The sequence below is a fragment of the Argiope bruennichi genome, chromosome 1 (assembly GCF_947563725.1).
Source record: "Argiope bruennichi chromosome 1, qqArgBrue1.1, whole genome shotgun sequence".
Classification (NCBI taxonomy): Eukaryota; Metazoa; Arthropoda; class Arachnida; order Araneae; family Araneidae; genus Argiope; species Argiope bruennichi.
In genome coordinates this window covers 120,616,044-120,632,417 of record NC_079151.1, presented here as the reverse complement: position 1 = coordinate 120,632,417, position 16,374 = coordinate 120,616,044, and the positions used below count along the sequence as shown (strand labels likewise).

The following is a 16,374-nucleotide window of genomic DNA, read 5'->3' as shown; positions in this document are numbered from 1 at the left end:
ATTAATTTAGAAATATTGATCATAAATTGATTTTTATTTATTCTTCATTTTTAATTTCCCGTATTTGAACTATACAAATGAAAATATTGGAATCATAAATTTTGCTTTTTGAATTAATTTAGAAATATTGATCATAAATTGATTTTTATTTATTCTTCATTTTTAATTTCCCGTATTTGAACTATACAAATTAAAATATTGGAATCGTAAATTCGATTTCGAGATTTTGGTCATCTGAATCATCAGAGTCATCTGAATGCTTACGTTTCAGATGACTCTGTGTTTGGAAAAGAGATTTTTAGAATTACAACTGTTTACCTTTGAACACTTTGAACTAGATCTGTATAATCTAGAATATAATTTTTACAACAAACTTTCACTAACACAATATTTGCTTAATTTTGAACAAAATCCATTTACAGTAAGTTTGTCTGCCCTATTTCAAGTGAACTCGATAGGTACAAAGCATAAAGAACTAGATGAATGAATTTTGGTATAAGTTTCAGCAGCTAAAGAGTAGATTCAAACCGGGTTTCCAGCAATTCCTTTCACATGTCTGTCTGATTGTCTGTATATACACATGCATCACTCAAATATACAATGAATGAAGTTAGATAAATATATGCTCTTTTTAGGAAAATCATATTTTTTAAATCAAATTTATGTTTTAATTTTACGAATAAAAGTTTCCAAGTTTGCATATTCGGTTTCTACAGTATGCAGCGAAACAACATGATCTTACACGGGATTCTGTAGATTAAAACCGCAGAAGTGAAGTACTTGTGAAGGTTTTTCTCTCCTCTCCCTTAAAAAATGTAATCATTTAAATTCCATTTCACAAGTACAATTAAATTATTTATAATGAAGTAATTATTTTTATAAAAAAGTATCCAAATTCAAAATTTATTTTCAAAATCAAATATAAAATTATTTTTTGTACAGTTTTCTGAAAATCACTTAATTCAAACATATCTGTTGGCAATGTTTCCAAATTATATGCTGTGCCTAAATTAAAGATCCAAATTTTGCATAAAAAATATTTTGTTGTATCCGATGTGATAATTTAAGCTAAAAATTAAAAAAAATGTAACTGTCGTATTAAATTAACTATTTAACTAGCACAATGCTAATTTTAATTCGATATAATCGTGAAACATTTCATATTTAAATGTAATTCAGACACTATGTAAACTAACAGATGCAAACAAATTTACAGTGGGAACGTATTTCAATCACGCTTTTAAATTACAGATTTATAAGTTTGTATTCTTTATTTTTTTATTTGCATTTTAAAAGTAGTAATATTTAAAAAAGCTCGAAGTTGAAGCAAACAATATAGATAAATTATAATTACAACTTTAAAATTAATTGTAGAGTTCTCAAATTTATTGCACTCGAAAAGTAACTAAAAATACGCTTTTTTAAAAAATTAACATGCGAAACTTTTTTATGAAATAATTAATTTTCCAATTTTATTTGGAGCATTCAGTTAAATAAAGGATTTGTAATATGACATTTAATGTAATTATTGAAATTATTGCATATCAATGTAATTAAATTATTTTATCGTTTGACAAAAAATTATACAATTAGTTTTAATTTTACTCGTGCATCAGAAAAGCATGAAGCTATGCATGAGATATAATACATTTATCATTGATATTATTTTCGTTTACAATATTCAAAATTTCACTTCCGCGATTACGTAATTTCATGAAAGTTTAAATAAGTGTGACCCATCAAAACCTTTGGGCATATTTTCACTAGAATCTTTCACGAGATTGTAATAGCTGTCGCTCTTAAAAGCTACATTTTGATTTCGTTGTCAGCTTTCGTCATGCTAAACCAGCGGTTCTTAACCTATGGGTCGCGACTCAAAATTGGGTCGCGAAGCATATTTCTTGGGTCGCTCTGAGTCGAACCAAAAAAGTTAGTAATTCACCAAATTTCAGACATTTTAGAAATGACGACTTGAATAAATATCAACAATCGAAAATGAATGCGATTAACAAGATCAAAAAATATCAGCTGAAAAAGCGAGAGAAAAAAAAGTACGTGTGATGATAATAACGGTGAGAACTAAATGGAGAAATCCTGAAATAGATATAAGGTGTTCCTTGACAAGCATTCAACCGAGGTTTGAAGATCTTTCAAAATATATTCAAGCACAAGGTTCTCATTAAAACTGTATGACTTGCATTTAAAATTTAAAAGACTTAACATATGTATTGATATTTCTTTTTTTTTTAGGAATAAGTTAAAATGTCAATTATTTTCAAAAAGTTATAAATATATTTTAATTTGGTCAATAAAAATTATTAAAAACACGTGATTATTAATTAAATTTTCCTTGGATCGAAAAGTACTTTTGTTTATCTTTATTATTAAAAAAATAAATAAAAAAATTTGTAAGTTAAAAAAAATTATCATCGTAGGATTGAAGATTTTTTAAAAATACGATCTAAAATAAAGCAATGAAAAAATTTTGACTTTTTTTTGGGTCGCGACATGAACATATTTCTCAAATTTGGGTAGCGGCTTAAAAAGGTTAAGAACCACTGTGCTAAACTCATATTAAATTTTCGCATTCGAATGTCTAATGAATTTGAGATTGTAACACAGTCGTTAAAAAAGTAACTTTATTCCTTGAATTATTATTTTATATAAGGATGATATATTAAGAGTAATTAAGTATTTAAACTAAACAGAAAAAAAATATATTTCTGTACACAGTCAAAAATGTGTTATGTAACTATTTTAAGTATCACATATTCCAACTTTAATATGACATTTTCAAGAGAATTCAAGCAAAGCTATTCATAAAATTTTGACATGCACCATGACGTGACGCGTGACGTCTATTTTCTTATTATCACAGAAATACCGATAAACGTCCACAACATATCCAAGAACATCTGAATGATACAGATTGGAATTCTTGGCTAATAATTTATCAGATAACTCTATTTTGTTTATAATAAAATAAAATTTTAATTTTAACGATCTGAATAGTTTAACTCACACTATGAACATATTTGTTGTTGTTTCAAGTAAAATAAGTTAGAGAAAATGTTATTAGAATGAAATTAATTTTAAGATTGACGCTATTATTTTTTAAAAAGGCTCAAAAGAGACCTGCCTTTTATTATTTTAAGAATTTTTAACATTGTGGAAATCGCTCTATTCTTTTATTTTCAAAAATTATTATCAAAACATATTCTAATTCATGCTGAATAATTTGCTCATGCCTACATGTAACATTTCCCAATATACTAATGTATTAGCGGTTTATCACTTTTGTGTGCTAATATAATAGCTCCAAAGTTTATAAGTAAAAGGTAGTTCTAAAATCAACCAATAAAAGGAGTATAACACTTTACACATAGAAGATAAAACAGAAAGTACTAGCTTATCTAATGGAATCATAATATCTTTATATTAGCTGTAATTAAAACTTCAATTTTTTAAAATCAAAAATAAGAAATGTAAAAAGAAAAAGACTTCCACTTGTTCTAATACAAATTGCCCATTATCGCTTTTAGCTCTTCAAAAAATAAGTATACTTGGAAATTTCATCAAACGGTTCATTGTGGTTAACACTCGAGGTCGATTCGAACTCATGTGAATTTAAAATAATTATTCTTTTGAGAAAAAAATATTCCTTGTAAAGTATCTTTTAACAAGTTGATAAAATTTGATGTATCATCACTAGAAAAATCCTCATCTATCAAAAATGCCTTTCTTTATTTCGAGAAAATGGATATATCTACATTAAAAGTTGTACATAGAAATTTTTAGCGTACACATTTCTTAGCAATAAACATGAGTGATCTAATCTAATTAATGTGAATTTAAAATAACACTGGTTTTCAATAGAAAATCCATATCTCTTGTAAAATACCCTTTTAAAAACTTATCAAAAAATTGATATAATCTAGAAAACAATCATCTACCAAAAATGCCTGAGAAAATGGAAAAAACTTCATTAAAAGCTGCACATGGAAATTTTCAGCGTACACGTTTCATTGCAGCAAACACAAGTGATTTATATCAACGGATGTAAATTTAAAATAATATTTTCTATGAGAACTAAAACAATATTCCCTTTAAAATATCCTTCAATGTTTAAAGAAACAACAACTGATATATCCTCACCTTGAAAATAATCACCTATAAAAAAAAGTCATTTTTTTATTCATTATTCAAAAAATTGAAACACTTTCATTAAAAGGCTCTAGTTTCACCGAGAAAATAAAAGTAATATGTAAAAGAAAGGTAAAAGACTCTAGATTCCGAAATGAAAAAGAGACGGGCAAAAAGCAATCATTCCGACGAAAATTGCTAATTTTTAGCGTAATGAATCGACGAGAAAGAACGAATGAATAAATGTGAAAAAAAGAATTAAAAAAGAAAAAAAAAATAGAATAATAATGTCTCTACTAGACAGAAATGGTTTACTTACTTCGTGCGAATGAGAAGCGTTCTTTTAAACTCAGTGTGCCGATTCTTTAGTTAATTTTCGCATTGACGAAGAATCCCCATAACAAATTTAATCAGTTCACCTGTAAGAAAAAGAATAAAAAAATTCTTTATTGTAGTAATTAAGTAATTTAATGGATTCATTGCGCATTTGGAAATAATGAATAAAAGAAGATGAATAAAAAAAGCGTCACCTTTATTGAACTTTTACAGCATTTTACTTCTTTTTACATCGAAGACAAAAGCATCGATTACGCTTTTATGATATGGGTGATTAAGCTACTAGTTCATGTGTGTGATTTTGAATTCGTTACCTCGGTATTAATAAAAGAAGGAAATAAAAATGGAGAATAGTGTAAGCCTTGAACTTTATTGGATGGCATAAAATATTCATCAAAGTTTGGAATGAGATATCTGCAGTGTTATGTCCCATTTAATATGGTAATTAGGATCTGATACCAACTTGCTTTAAAGTTTATATTTTAAAAACTAAATGTGCGCATTTAGTTCCATTTGTTTAATAGTTCCAATTAATTGCAGAAAGAGGATCTTCAAAGTTTGTTTTCATCGCAATTTCGATACGCTGCTTTGACTAATAAACTTGGGTTATGATCGCAAATTGTTTCATTAAATTATATGAACTAACTTGATCAACAAAAAATACCTTGATGCATTGGCTAATGAAATGTTGCATCATAAATGTCTTATTTCATATCTGGTAATGAAATTATATCGGCATCAAGACTTAATTTTAGATGGAAAGTACGACTATGCTAAAAATAGCTCGTATTAGGATCCATGATTCTAGAAGCCGAACATAATTGCACAAAATCTTTTGAAGAATTTCCGAGCAGTAAGGTAATTGCGAAGAACGGAAATTATTAATACGGAGGAGATTAAGGAAATCGTGAAAGATTATGAGACGAATTTCTAATATAAAAGAAAGAAGAATCTTTATTAGCAACAAGAACATAACAAAGTTAATAATTAATACAATTAATAGCAACAAGGACATAACCATCAAAGTCAATAATTAATACTATGAATTGCAACAAAAACATAGCAGTCAAAATCAATAATAGATTTTTGAATGCTATATTATTAATAATGTGTTTTTGTCTGTTTGTCTATTGCGGCACCTAAAAACAGATTGCTGGATATGAAATGAATAGGCAAGACTCCGCACAAGCGTATTTTTTAGACTGGAGGAAAAAAGTTTACTCCTTATAGGGATTCCTCCGAATCTTTGATTAAAGTTTAAATATTTGAAAGTCTTATTTCCTTGTAAACAAAGTGAAGAAACTAAAAATAATGTGGAGGTCGAAAAATTTCATCTAAAGATTTTAATTAATCTCTATGGTTTTGACGCACCAAATCCAAAAATCACATTTTTAGAATCATATTCATTTTCATTTTTATAATCATAATCATAAGACCGATTTCAACAAAAAACTGAAAATCGCTTTGATGCAAACGGACAATATCTGGTATGTCGTTTTTGCATCAAATTTCTATCGAATTTTATGCAAAATTTATAGAAAAAAAATATTATCATAACGAAAAAATGTCCCCGTGCATGTAAGCAATATAATTAAAGAAATCTTAAGAACGAAATAGATAAAATATTATAACAAATTATGTATGTAGGGATGCGATGGACTCAAACCCAGTGACGGAGATAAATTAAATTTGGTAAATAATCTGAAATCAGTAATTGCAGATTTAAGCCAAATTTCCGTTTCAGTCAGTCGAAAAAGAGTAATTAAACTATTTTCTTTGCATACCTTTAGCAACTAAATTTTTTAATTATAATACGAAATAAAAAATACGCTATAACATTTTTCCTATACTCAAAATTCGATAGAAAAAAAAATGTCTTTTTCTTTTGTGTTGTTAACTTTCCAATTTACACCAGTCTCAAATCTGCAGTCTATCTTACTGGTTAACGGAACTACAAAACGAAGAGAGTTAGATAAATAAAATTCATGATATAGATTTAACTTCGATTGCCATCAAATTTACACATTAAATTTTGAGCCAAATTAAGAATGGGTTGAAAAACTATCAGCTTGTATTTGCAAAAGCTTGTAATACAATAATTCAAAAACTTGGTTGCTAAAAATACGTTTCAAACACGCATTCGATTTTCGGATAATTTTTACCTCATTCCATTTATTATTCGCCAATTCTCACACGATAGTTTCAGTAAAAATACTATATTCACCTCAATATTTGCAATTATTGTACGCCAAATCTATACAAGGCGTCCTTTGCCATACCCAAAGTCCACAATTGCTAGGGTGTTGGAAAACATCGTCATTAGAGAATATACGATAATGTTTTTGAGAGACCACCCTTGCTTGTTTAGCGCTAGAAATAAGACTCAGTGAATCAATTGTCCTACATTTTTACGCATTAAATCTTATCAAACATTTTGCATATGAACGCTTCAACCAGTATACATGCATCTTTATGTTTTTAAACTAGTTTCTAAAATATTCAGAAATCGTATGAATAATGCAAATCTGTTTAAACAATGATTCGTTTTAGTAATCAGAAGATGAATAATCTAGTTATTAGCATATATTTTTTGCACGATTAGTTTTAAAAGATCCATGACGTGTGCTTTTAATTCTCGATGATGAGATTCTAGAACATTTTTCGTGCATGCAAAAATTGCAAGTTGAGGTAGAGGCATGTATAAATGAAGATTCGCTTAGTCGCTCCCAAACATTTATTATAAGATGTGCTATGGCAATAGAAAGGAATTTAATCACCCTTAAATTTGCACTAGAACCAATTTTAATCATTATCTTCCAATATGAGATTATTCCGTAAGTCAAAAACTTTATCCTGCGCAAGTAGTTTTTACAGATATGTTATGATTTATAAATAATACGATTTAAGAAATATAAAAAAAAATTATGACTTGCATACAAAATCATTTTTTTAATTTCTCTTGCACAAAAAAAAAAAAAAAAAAAAATTACCGTAAGTGCAAAAAAAAAACACCTTAAAAATTGGGTAAATGGTCAGATTTTCTTTTCTTTGGATTTGAAATTTGTAACTATTTTTGAAAGATCAAATATTTAAATTTACTTTTCTAATTTGATGAGTTTTTTTATTTATTAATACCAAATAAACACCGACAGACTAACCAATCATCAGTAAATTTGTTGATAGATTTAATTCAAAATTGGACACAGGTCGATAATTTCTGTGATATATGTCAAATTTCTATCATTTAAATTATTGACTTTTCCAGTTGTTCAAAGAGACAGCTATAATTCTAAATATGCCTTTTCTTTTTTGAATACACGAGTAGAGCTTTAACAAAATCTCCTGACTCCACTTTTTTAAGGATAGTAATACTTTGCATATGAGAAAATAAAATTATTCTTTTTCTTCTTTCCTACTACTAATTTTTGAAAGTTTACTATTAGTAATTAAACTTTAAATTATAATGATTCAGAACTTAAGCCCTAGCAAGCCTTAACCATTAGCAATAACCATTTTTTGAACACAGTTTGGTTTAAATTTCTTTCTTCTAGACATAGCTTTAAAAATTTTCTCGTTGCTATCAGTATGTAAAAAATAACATTTTGGTTCAACCTTTGATGCCAGAAACACGGAAACAATTTTACCATAAACTATCCACAGTTGAACCATAGTGAAATCCACATCACGACTACTTCCATCAAAGCTGGCAATAAACACTCCCCGATGGTAAGCAAAGTACTTCGCATAACAGCGAAAAAAAAGAAGAAAAACTTAACACTTTCTTCCTTTTTTTTCCCCACATACCTCCGCAGTTTTCCCCCCTGTTGCGGCAAGACGATACGATCCACGACACACGCACCCCTAAATTGGGTACTAAACTCAACACCACACCGGGCAAAAGAATTCCTTTTTTTCTGGGGAGGTAAAGAATAATAACGCCCTCCATAACAAGTAGAAGCAAAAGGAAAAAAAAAAAAAAAAAAGGCGGCAAAGAATCCAAAGAAACATGATCGAGTATTCCTGTTTCCTCCACCCCCATATCCATGAATAATACTTCCGGAAGAAGTCAGCGCATGCGATCTGCCCAGAAAATAAAGGCAAGCCTCCACCATAAATCCTCTTGAGTGAAACAGCCTTACCTTCCACCTCCCTCTTTTTAGTGTGCGCCTCCTGACTTCATGCCTCCCCGCCACCTCCAAACACACCATTCCGTGTCCTCCTCCACCACCAAGAAATTCATATGTCGCAGGCAGATGCAGAGCAGGAATTCATTTTGTGCGCTGGAAAAGTGGTTGAAGATATCGGAACTTAGGTGGAGGATGGGTATTGGCTTTAGCATTTTTTTCTTTCCTTCTTTTTTTGCCTGCAACATTCTATTCGAATAGGCAGATGCAATTTCTTGGTCGCCACGCAACTGGTCTGTTGCATATCTTTGGGTATAACATCGGGGTACTTGATACTGTTGGATGCCTCTAGGCATATGACTGATTTGAATGCGACTGAAATTGAACAAACGAGGAATAAAGTGATAAACGATATAAGTGTCGAAAAATTCAAATCCTGTTTTTCGTATAAAAGTGCCAAATGGGATTCTCAAATGAGTGAAAAATGTCTTTATATGTGATAAATGTGAAACGTGTCTGATAGTCCTCTAAGAATTTTTATTTAAATGTGTAATATAATCGATAATATGAATATTCCTATAACTTATTTGAAGAGTTTTTTTTGTTATTGTCCAGCATTTATAAATTCGTCACTTAATAATGTTTATCACCGATAATCAAGTCATAAATAAGCAATACATAGCTAGGAAAAAAAAAAGATTTCCTGGCTTTGACCTATCAGCTCTTATTGAAAATTTCAACGTATGCAAACTTTGATTAGGAAGTCTAATCAATTGAATGAATAAGTTTCATATTTTTTAAAAAATATTCCCGCTTAAACACGCACGCACGCACGCACGCACGCACGCACGCACGCACGCACGCACACACACACACACACACACACACACACACACAAGAAATCTACTTTAATCGAATAATTATCTAAATTTCAGACCTCCAAATCTGATGCTTATTTTGTAAAAGCTCCGTATTGTTTCAGCTCCGTTTTGTACCGTATTGTTTCAGAAGCCACCTACTGATTCATCATTCACTAAGCCTGTAACCACAAATAGAACACTAAGAGTATCAGGTCTCAAAACTCTATTTTTCCGGTCCCAAGTCGAGTCATTGCCACCAAACCATTCGTATGTATTCATAGGTAATAAATAAATAAATGGAATGTAGTGCTGATTCATCAAAATTTAATTTTGCACAATACTAATTTTTGTAAAATTCTCTACTTGATTCCATGCAGTGGCGCACATAGCTTAGAATCCTTGTTCTTAGGTTTAAAAGGGATAGTTTAGTTATATTAACGTCCCGTTGTAAAGCAACATTAGGGCTATTTTGGGACGGACCTCGTAATTTTGAACCGTGGTCAGATGACGAGGTTTAAAAGGGAGACTTCACTTTGGAATTGGATGGGCCAATTTCAATGAAGATACGCAATCTATTAGTGTTAGTTGTCGTAATATAAATACTTCAATCGTATTAAAGATAAATTATATTTCCGCTGGTTTGGCGTGGGAAGACAGGAGTGGCCGGTTCAGATGTGGGGCTCTTTATCACACCTTGTTTTAAAAATAATGTTATCTGTACCAAAAGAGTTCTCATGTTGATTTATAACTAGTTGTTGATGTAATTAGGTTATAATATATCATATTCTTTATGATCATATGGACCTTGATACAAGCTATTGATACTCCCAATTTCTGCTATATCAATTTTGAAATTTATTTCTGGTAATTGGCGATTTTAACGACAACCGAAAAGCGCCAAGAAAAATTTTCGCCAAATTATAAAAATATGCTCAAGTGCATTATTATTTATTATGAAAAATTTTGAACGTGCAAACCACATGCTGATAATGATTGAAATCGCCAAATTAGCGAAATTTTTTCTTGGCGCTTTTTGGTCGCTGTTACAACCGACAAGTACCTTATTTTTTAAATCCTTTTCTTCCTACAGAGGCGTACAATAAAAATACAAATTAACATATTTAATTTATACAGCATTTCAGAAATAGGAAAATCGATTAACCATAAATAAACCACTGAAAGCAATTTAAAAAAAAAATATTTTCACTAAAGTTGTTTCATTAAAGTGTTGCAGTTTAACTGCTAGTTAATTTACATAAACCGAAATAATAACTATACATCATTATTCAAAAGAATACGCACCCAATCTGCTTAATATACATCCATTCTTCAATAAGGTCTAAAAATAAAAAAAATAAATAAAAAAAACCCACTAAGATTCTTTACTGAACTGGATATAGCCTCTATTCAGCAGAAAATTGTGGAAAACCAAACAAAAAAAAAATGCGACCAAAGTGATTAAATTGAAGTACACCCGTCGAAACTTGAAGGCTCACTTCCATCCAGAAATTCAATTACGGTAATGAGATTCATTTCATCAAGTTGAATTGTTTGATTTAGTCCAAAGAAAGATCTATCATTTTAAATAGATAATCCCATTAAAACATCAATAGGATAAATTTACTCCAGGTTTAATTAAAAAACATACTTAAGGCTTAGGTAAATATAGAGTCAACCGTTGCGGAGCCTTAAGCTCCTTGAAAAATGCCAGTTCAGTTTTGAAGTACTTTGGTTTAAAAGTTATTGTTTAATTGCTTTGTTCTTGAAATTTGATGCGTAATTCTTGGAAATAAACTTTACATTTAATATTTCTTTTAACTTGAAGGATAAATTTCATATATGGATTTAATTAATAAAAATAGTATTAGTTCTATCTAGTTCTCATCTAACTTGTTAAAGTAGTTTTAAATGAATTCGAACGAAGCTTTACAGAAATTCATCAGCCTGTAGAGATTTGAATGGTGATATCATTAAAATATTCTAAAACAAAATTTAAAGTTTTCATATTCTGTTGATATCAAAATTTAATACGTACTTCTTTGTTTGCTACAAATGAAAAAAAAGGCAATTTGATTTCATAATAGCATACTCCTATTGTTAAATACCAATTGATTTTCATTATCCAAGAATGGTTTTTAAAAATAAATATTAGATTAATTCTTGCTCACTTGTTCGGCTGGGCTTGCTTGTATGAATTCATTATTTAATACAATAAGAACTCAAAATAATAATTATCATCTTCAAAATGCAATGAAAATATATATAATGCCAATATGTCCTTTACTTTACAATGAAATTGAAATGCTTGACGGACATTGCTTTTTATCACTACATCATTTGTCCATTATGCCATCAAAATACGTTTGCATTAAAAAATTCCTAACATTTCCTATCCTTTTAGAAAATTTTAATATAGAAAAGGAGAATGCACGAGAGCTAAACAAGATGTAGGTTACAATCGTGGACCTTCGATTGTTGTAGCCCCGTAGTAAGGCAATGGTTTTAGGACCGAATAGTGCTAGACTCGAAACCGGTTAAGGCTGGTCTGGTGCATGCTAAATCTGTCGTACTCAGAATTTGTCTTCGTTCTGTTCCAAATGGCCTTTAAGAAATTACTTTTTTACTACACATCATTCAAGGCACGAACTAATATTTTGTTTGATTTCCCTTCATTAATTTTTTTTATTTGATTGAAATATTCGATTAAGCGCAGAAGCCAATGCACTTTTCATCAACCGGAGTACAAAACAGGCATCGAATGAAGGCATGGAAAATTTAATTGAGGAATGTTTGTCTGGCTACAGAAATCACTTAAATTATGATTTAGGAGTCAGTTGATTTGAATAATTCTTTTGTGAATTTAAACAAAAATATTCAGCTCAGATTATCAGAAGTTATCGTTTTTAAAGAAAAATAACCAATTGGTAGCTATTTATTTTCTGTTTTGAAGTTAGAGAAAATTAACTTCTCTATGGTCCTTGCATTTTCTTTTATTTTTTCCTTTCTTTCTTTTTCTTCTTTTTTTTTTTTTTTTTTTTTTTTTGCATATTAGTCATACGATGTTACCATATGATAAGAACATGCAAATTGGCACTTTAAACTTCTAACCTATACCGACGATTCTTTATATTATATTTCCCCTCCTACATCATTGCCTTTGGAGTCAAACGACTTACAGTTGGTTTGAATAGATGTAGGTGAATTATGTTCAAAGAAAAAGACAAATAAATAAGACAAACATATTAACACAAAACATGCACAAGATGATGAAAAGAAAAACAAGAAAAAATGATGAAAAAAAGTAGAAAAATAAAAACACATCATAAATAATAAATAAAATGAAAGAGTTATTGATACGCTAGATTTGGAAGTCAATTAAAAACATTTTTATTCAATGAGACAAAAAGATTGTTCTCATCGCACATGAAAGGCATTAGAATTAAAGACTGGCACTGGGTAAATTATTTGTGACAATGATTCTATGATGTTGATTTAATTTTCACTTAATTCAAATACTTATATATCTTTGAAAAATCTAATGATCCTCTGGTCCCAAAGTAGAAAATAATGCTATGTCTCCATAGTCTTTAACAAATCCATGAAAGCTTCTATTCAGTGTAATGTTCTGGCATTTCTGGTTAAGCAAATGTAATTTTCCGCACCATAATGAAATTTTTCCTCAATGAAACGTATAAATGATTCCTATTAAAAATTAAGGCATTTGATATCGGACAATTACGAAATTATTTCCCCGAATTAAAAAAAATGCAATTAGGATGAGGAAAGATGTTTTAAAAGAAGCATCATTTTCATCTAACATCAAAATTTACTGCAATAGTATTCTGGCATTTCCATTTAACTTAAGGAAATATAAATTTCCCCATTAAGATGAAAATTTTTCCTAATGAAAGGATATAAATGATTTCTATTAATTATTAAGGCACTTGATAGTGAATAATCATGAAGATATTTTGAGGAATTAAAGAAAAACAATTAGGAACATGAAAGAAGTTTTAAATGTAGCATCGCATTCGTCTCACTTCAAAATTTCCCGCAAAAACAATGGGGGAAAAATATAATGAAACACACGAAACAAATAAACAAAGAGCTGCACGAAGAGTGATCGGCTGCTTGAGATGGAAATCTCTGGAGAATTGAGAAACAGATCTCTTCCCAGCCCTGCCATCAACGCGGAGAACACCTGAAGCTCCTCCTTGCCGATGTGAAGGCGGCTGAGGCATCTGCAACCGGCATTTCCAAAGGATACTAGACTTATTTGTAATTTTTTTATTTTTTACATTCTTCCACTCTTTTGGCTCATTGTAGAACTATTTTGTTTTCACTCAAAGAAAAGAACTAACGAAAAAGAACGGAATCACTCGACGATTGTTCAAAATCTTTCTACCGTTTCCTTTTGCCTGTCTTCGAACTTTGGGTTTCTGGTCGATTAATTTTCGGAAGAGTAGTTTTCCAAACTGTTTTCCTATACCTAAGAAAAAAATAACGGACTGGAACGTTTTCCGCTTTCAGTAAAAGCAAGAAATGTTTACTTGCAGTATCTAGTTAAAATAGGAAATAGCCAAGGGTGCTATCATATTTCGATTTGTAATGTCTGATGGGTGATGATTATATTATGAAAGAATTCTAGCCATTGCAAGAGTGAAAATAATACCCTTATATTTTTTGCTTCTTAACAATGTATTTCTTCCCTGAATAATTATTGGATAATTTACAAGAAGTAAAAAAACGAAACTGACGGTTTATATATGTTCAAATGCGCCAATGATTTCAATTCAATATAAACAATTATTACGAATCTGTTATATTGCTTCTACACGCAGTTTGTTTCATGGCAAGAAAGATGGTTTTACAGATAATCTAACATTTGCTAAATGACAGCCGGGCCAGTGATTTCAGATTTGGCGACCCTTCAGCGACTTGGCGATGAATTTGGAGACAGAAATAAAGGATACTGAATATCCCAGGACCTTGGCGTTTGTGCTATTAAGTTCTGATTTTAGGTATTTGTTCTAGAACATTAGATCCCCTTTCGTGGTATCAATTAAAAGTGTAGAATCGTTTCAATCAGACAGTCGTGTCATGAGTCAGTAGTAATAGCAGCGAATCGAGTCGAGAGACGTGAGTATATAAGCGAAGTCTCTTTTTGGAACTTTGATTACTTAAGAATTCCCTCTGAACTCGCAGGAAATATGCTATCACAATGCTTTTTACTCTGTTTATTATAGTTTATTCTTAACAGTGCTATTATAGTCGTTTATTACTGATTTACTAATTGAGTTCTTCTATTTTTATCAAGGGTTGTTTTGCGTACTCTACATAGACATTTATTTTTTCCCTTTATGATTTTACTGAAGCAGTTATAATATTCAAAATATTGCATTTGGCTGCATTAGATTTTGAAATGAAGTTCTAGATAAACTATGCAATAAACGGGATATTTTCCCCTCACGCTCAAATATATGTAATATATTCCAAATATGTCAATGGTTCAAATTCTCTGGGATGACTTAATTGAATATCCATACGATGGAATTTTTCAAGCATCAATGTGTCTCTTTCAAGCTTGATTCTTTATTCAATAAAATAGTAGATAACAATTTGTCAATAATAATTATATGGTAAATAATATAATTACATTTTACCATTCTTGTGGAGTACTTCTTATGTAGTGTAGGAACCCGCATCATTTAACATATGACTTAATATGAAAGCTAAATCTAGCATTACAATACAATTTAAATCAAACGTACACACTTGAGAAACAGAGAAATTGCTACGAAATAACTTAGGAAGTAAGTCGTATTTCAAGATACCAAGAAGTGAAGAGAATATTTGTCGTAAATGTAAACAGTGCATCATAAATATCAGCTAATTTTTCAAAATATTCTGAAAATCTTTCACAGGCCAAACTATTCAATAAAACTTTCAGAATCAGTACAACCTTTCACATATTTCTAACGATCATCCTTTTCAACTGCTAATACCATCTCAAAATTGCACGTCGCTCCTCCTAGTAAATCTTCACCCCGGCCTGTAATAATGAAAAATAAACACCCCATTCGGGGCTCCAAGAAATAAATTTGTCCATTTGGCATGCACTCAGAAAGTGGGAAGTCGCTTTCATAAACACTGAGCTGAAAGATTCATCAAATCCATCCACCGTCTGCGCCAATTGGGAAATTTCGCACTCCAGTAGGTTCCTTTAATACCTTAAGCAAACTTTAATTTCCTATTCCTAGTGGACTGATCAGTTATCGATTGCGGGATAGGGATAGGAAAGGGAACTGTGTCCATTTTCATTAAAGTTTGGAAACGGGGGGTACGGCAGCGTGGTGGGAATTGTTGCGCATGCGTAGATGTGAATGGACACGTGACCAGTATCCCGACGAGGAGCGAGCGAAGCAAAAGGAATGCGAGCCAGTGTCCGCTGATGAGTGTGCCACCGAGCGAAAAATTGTTATTGTCCACCGCGAAGGGGCGCCGCTAAATCATGGGGCATTATTTGCAGTTCGGCCTCTATGTTTGTCCAGCGATGGCCACTTCATCTTTTCTCGGGTAATGATTCGGAAAGCAGCTGCTTGGGGCAGAAAGTGTACACAGAGCACATACTGTTACGCCTTCTTCTTTTGCAGATTAAGTTGAGATTGCGTCTCCTGGAGTTATTCAATTAACTACTGTTGCACGAAAATAGAAATTATGCATGCAGAAAACACACGAAGTACTTTGTGAAATATATTGGCATTGTCGTATTAAAAGTATCTTTGGTCATAGTTTGTATTTTGCTTGGCATTTTTTACACGATTAAAAACATTAAGATATGCAACCAGGTTTTAAAGTTACTTTTTCTAAAAAAATGTAATTTTTTTTTAATGATCTGAAAATCCAAGTTT

General features: G+C 30.6%; 1 protein-coding gene across 1 annotated transcript in view; it reads right to left on the bottom strand.

Annotated features, from left to right (window-relative positions):
* LOC129967812 (teneurin-m-like) overlaps positions 1-16,374 on the bottom strand; it is a 603,259-nt gene that overhangs the window by 380,865 nt on the left and 206,020 nt on the right. The window contains exon 3 of the mRNA XM_056081934.1: positions 4,463-4,562. The gene's annotated coding sequence lies outside the window, so the exon portion shown is untranslated. The remainder of the gene's footprint in view (positions 1-4,462; positions 4,563-16,374) is intronic.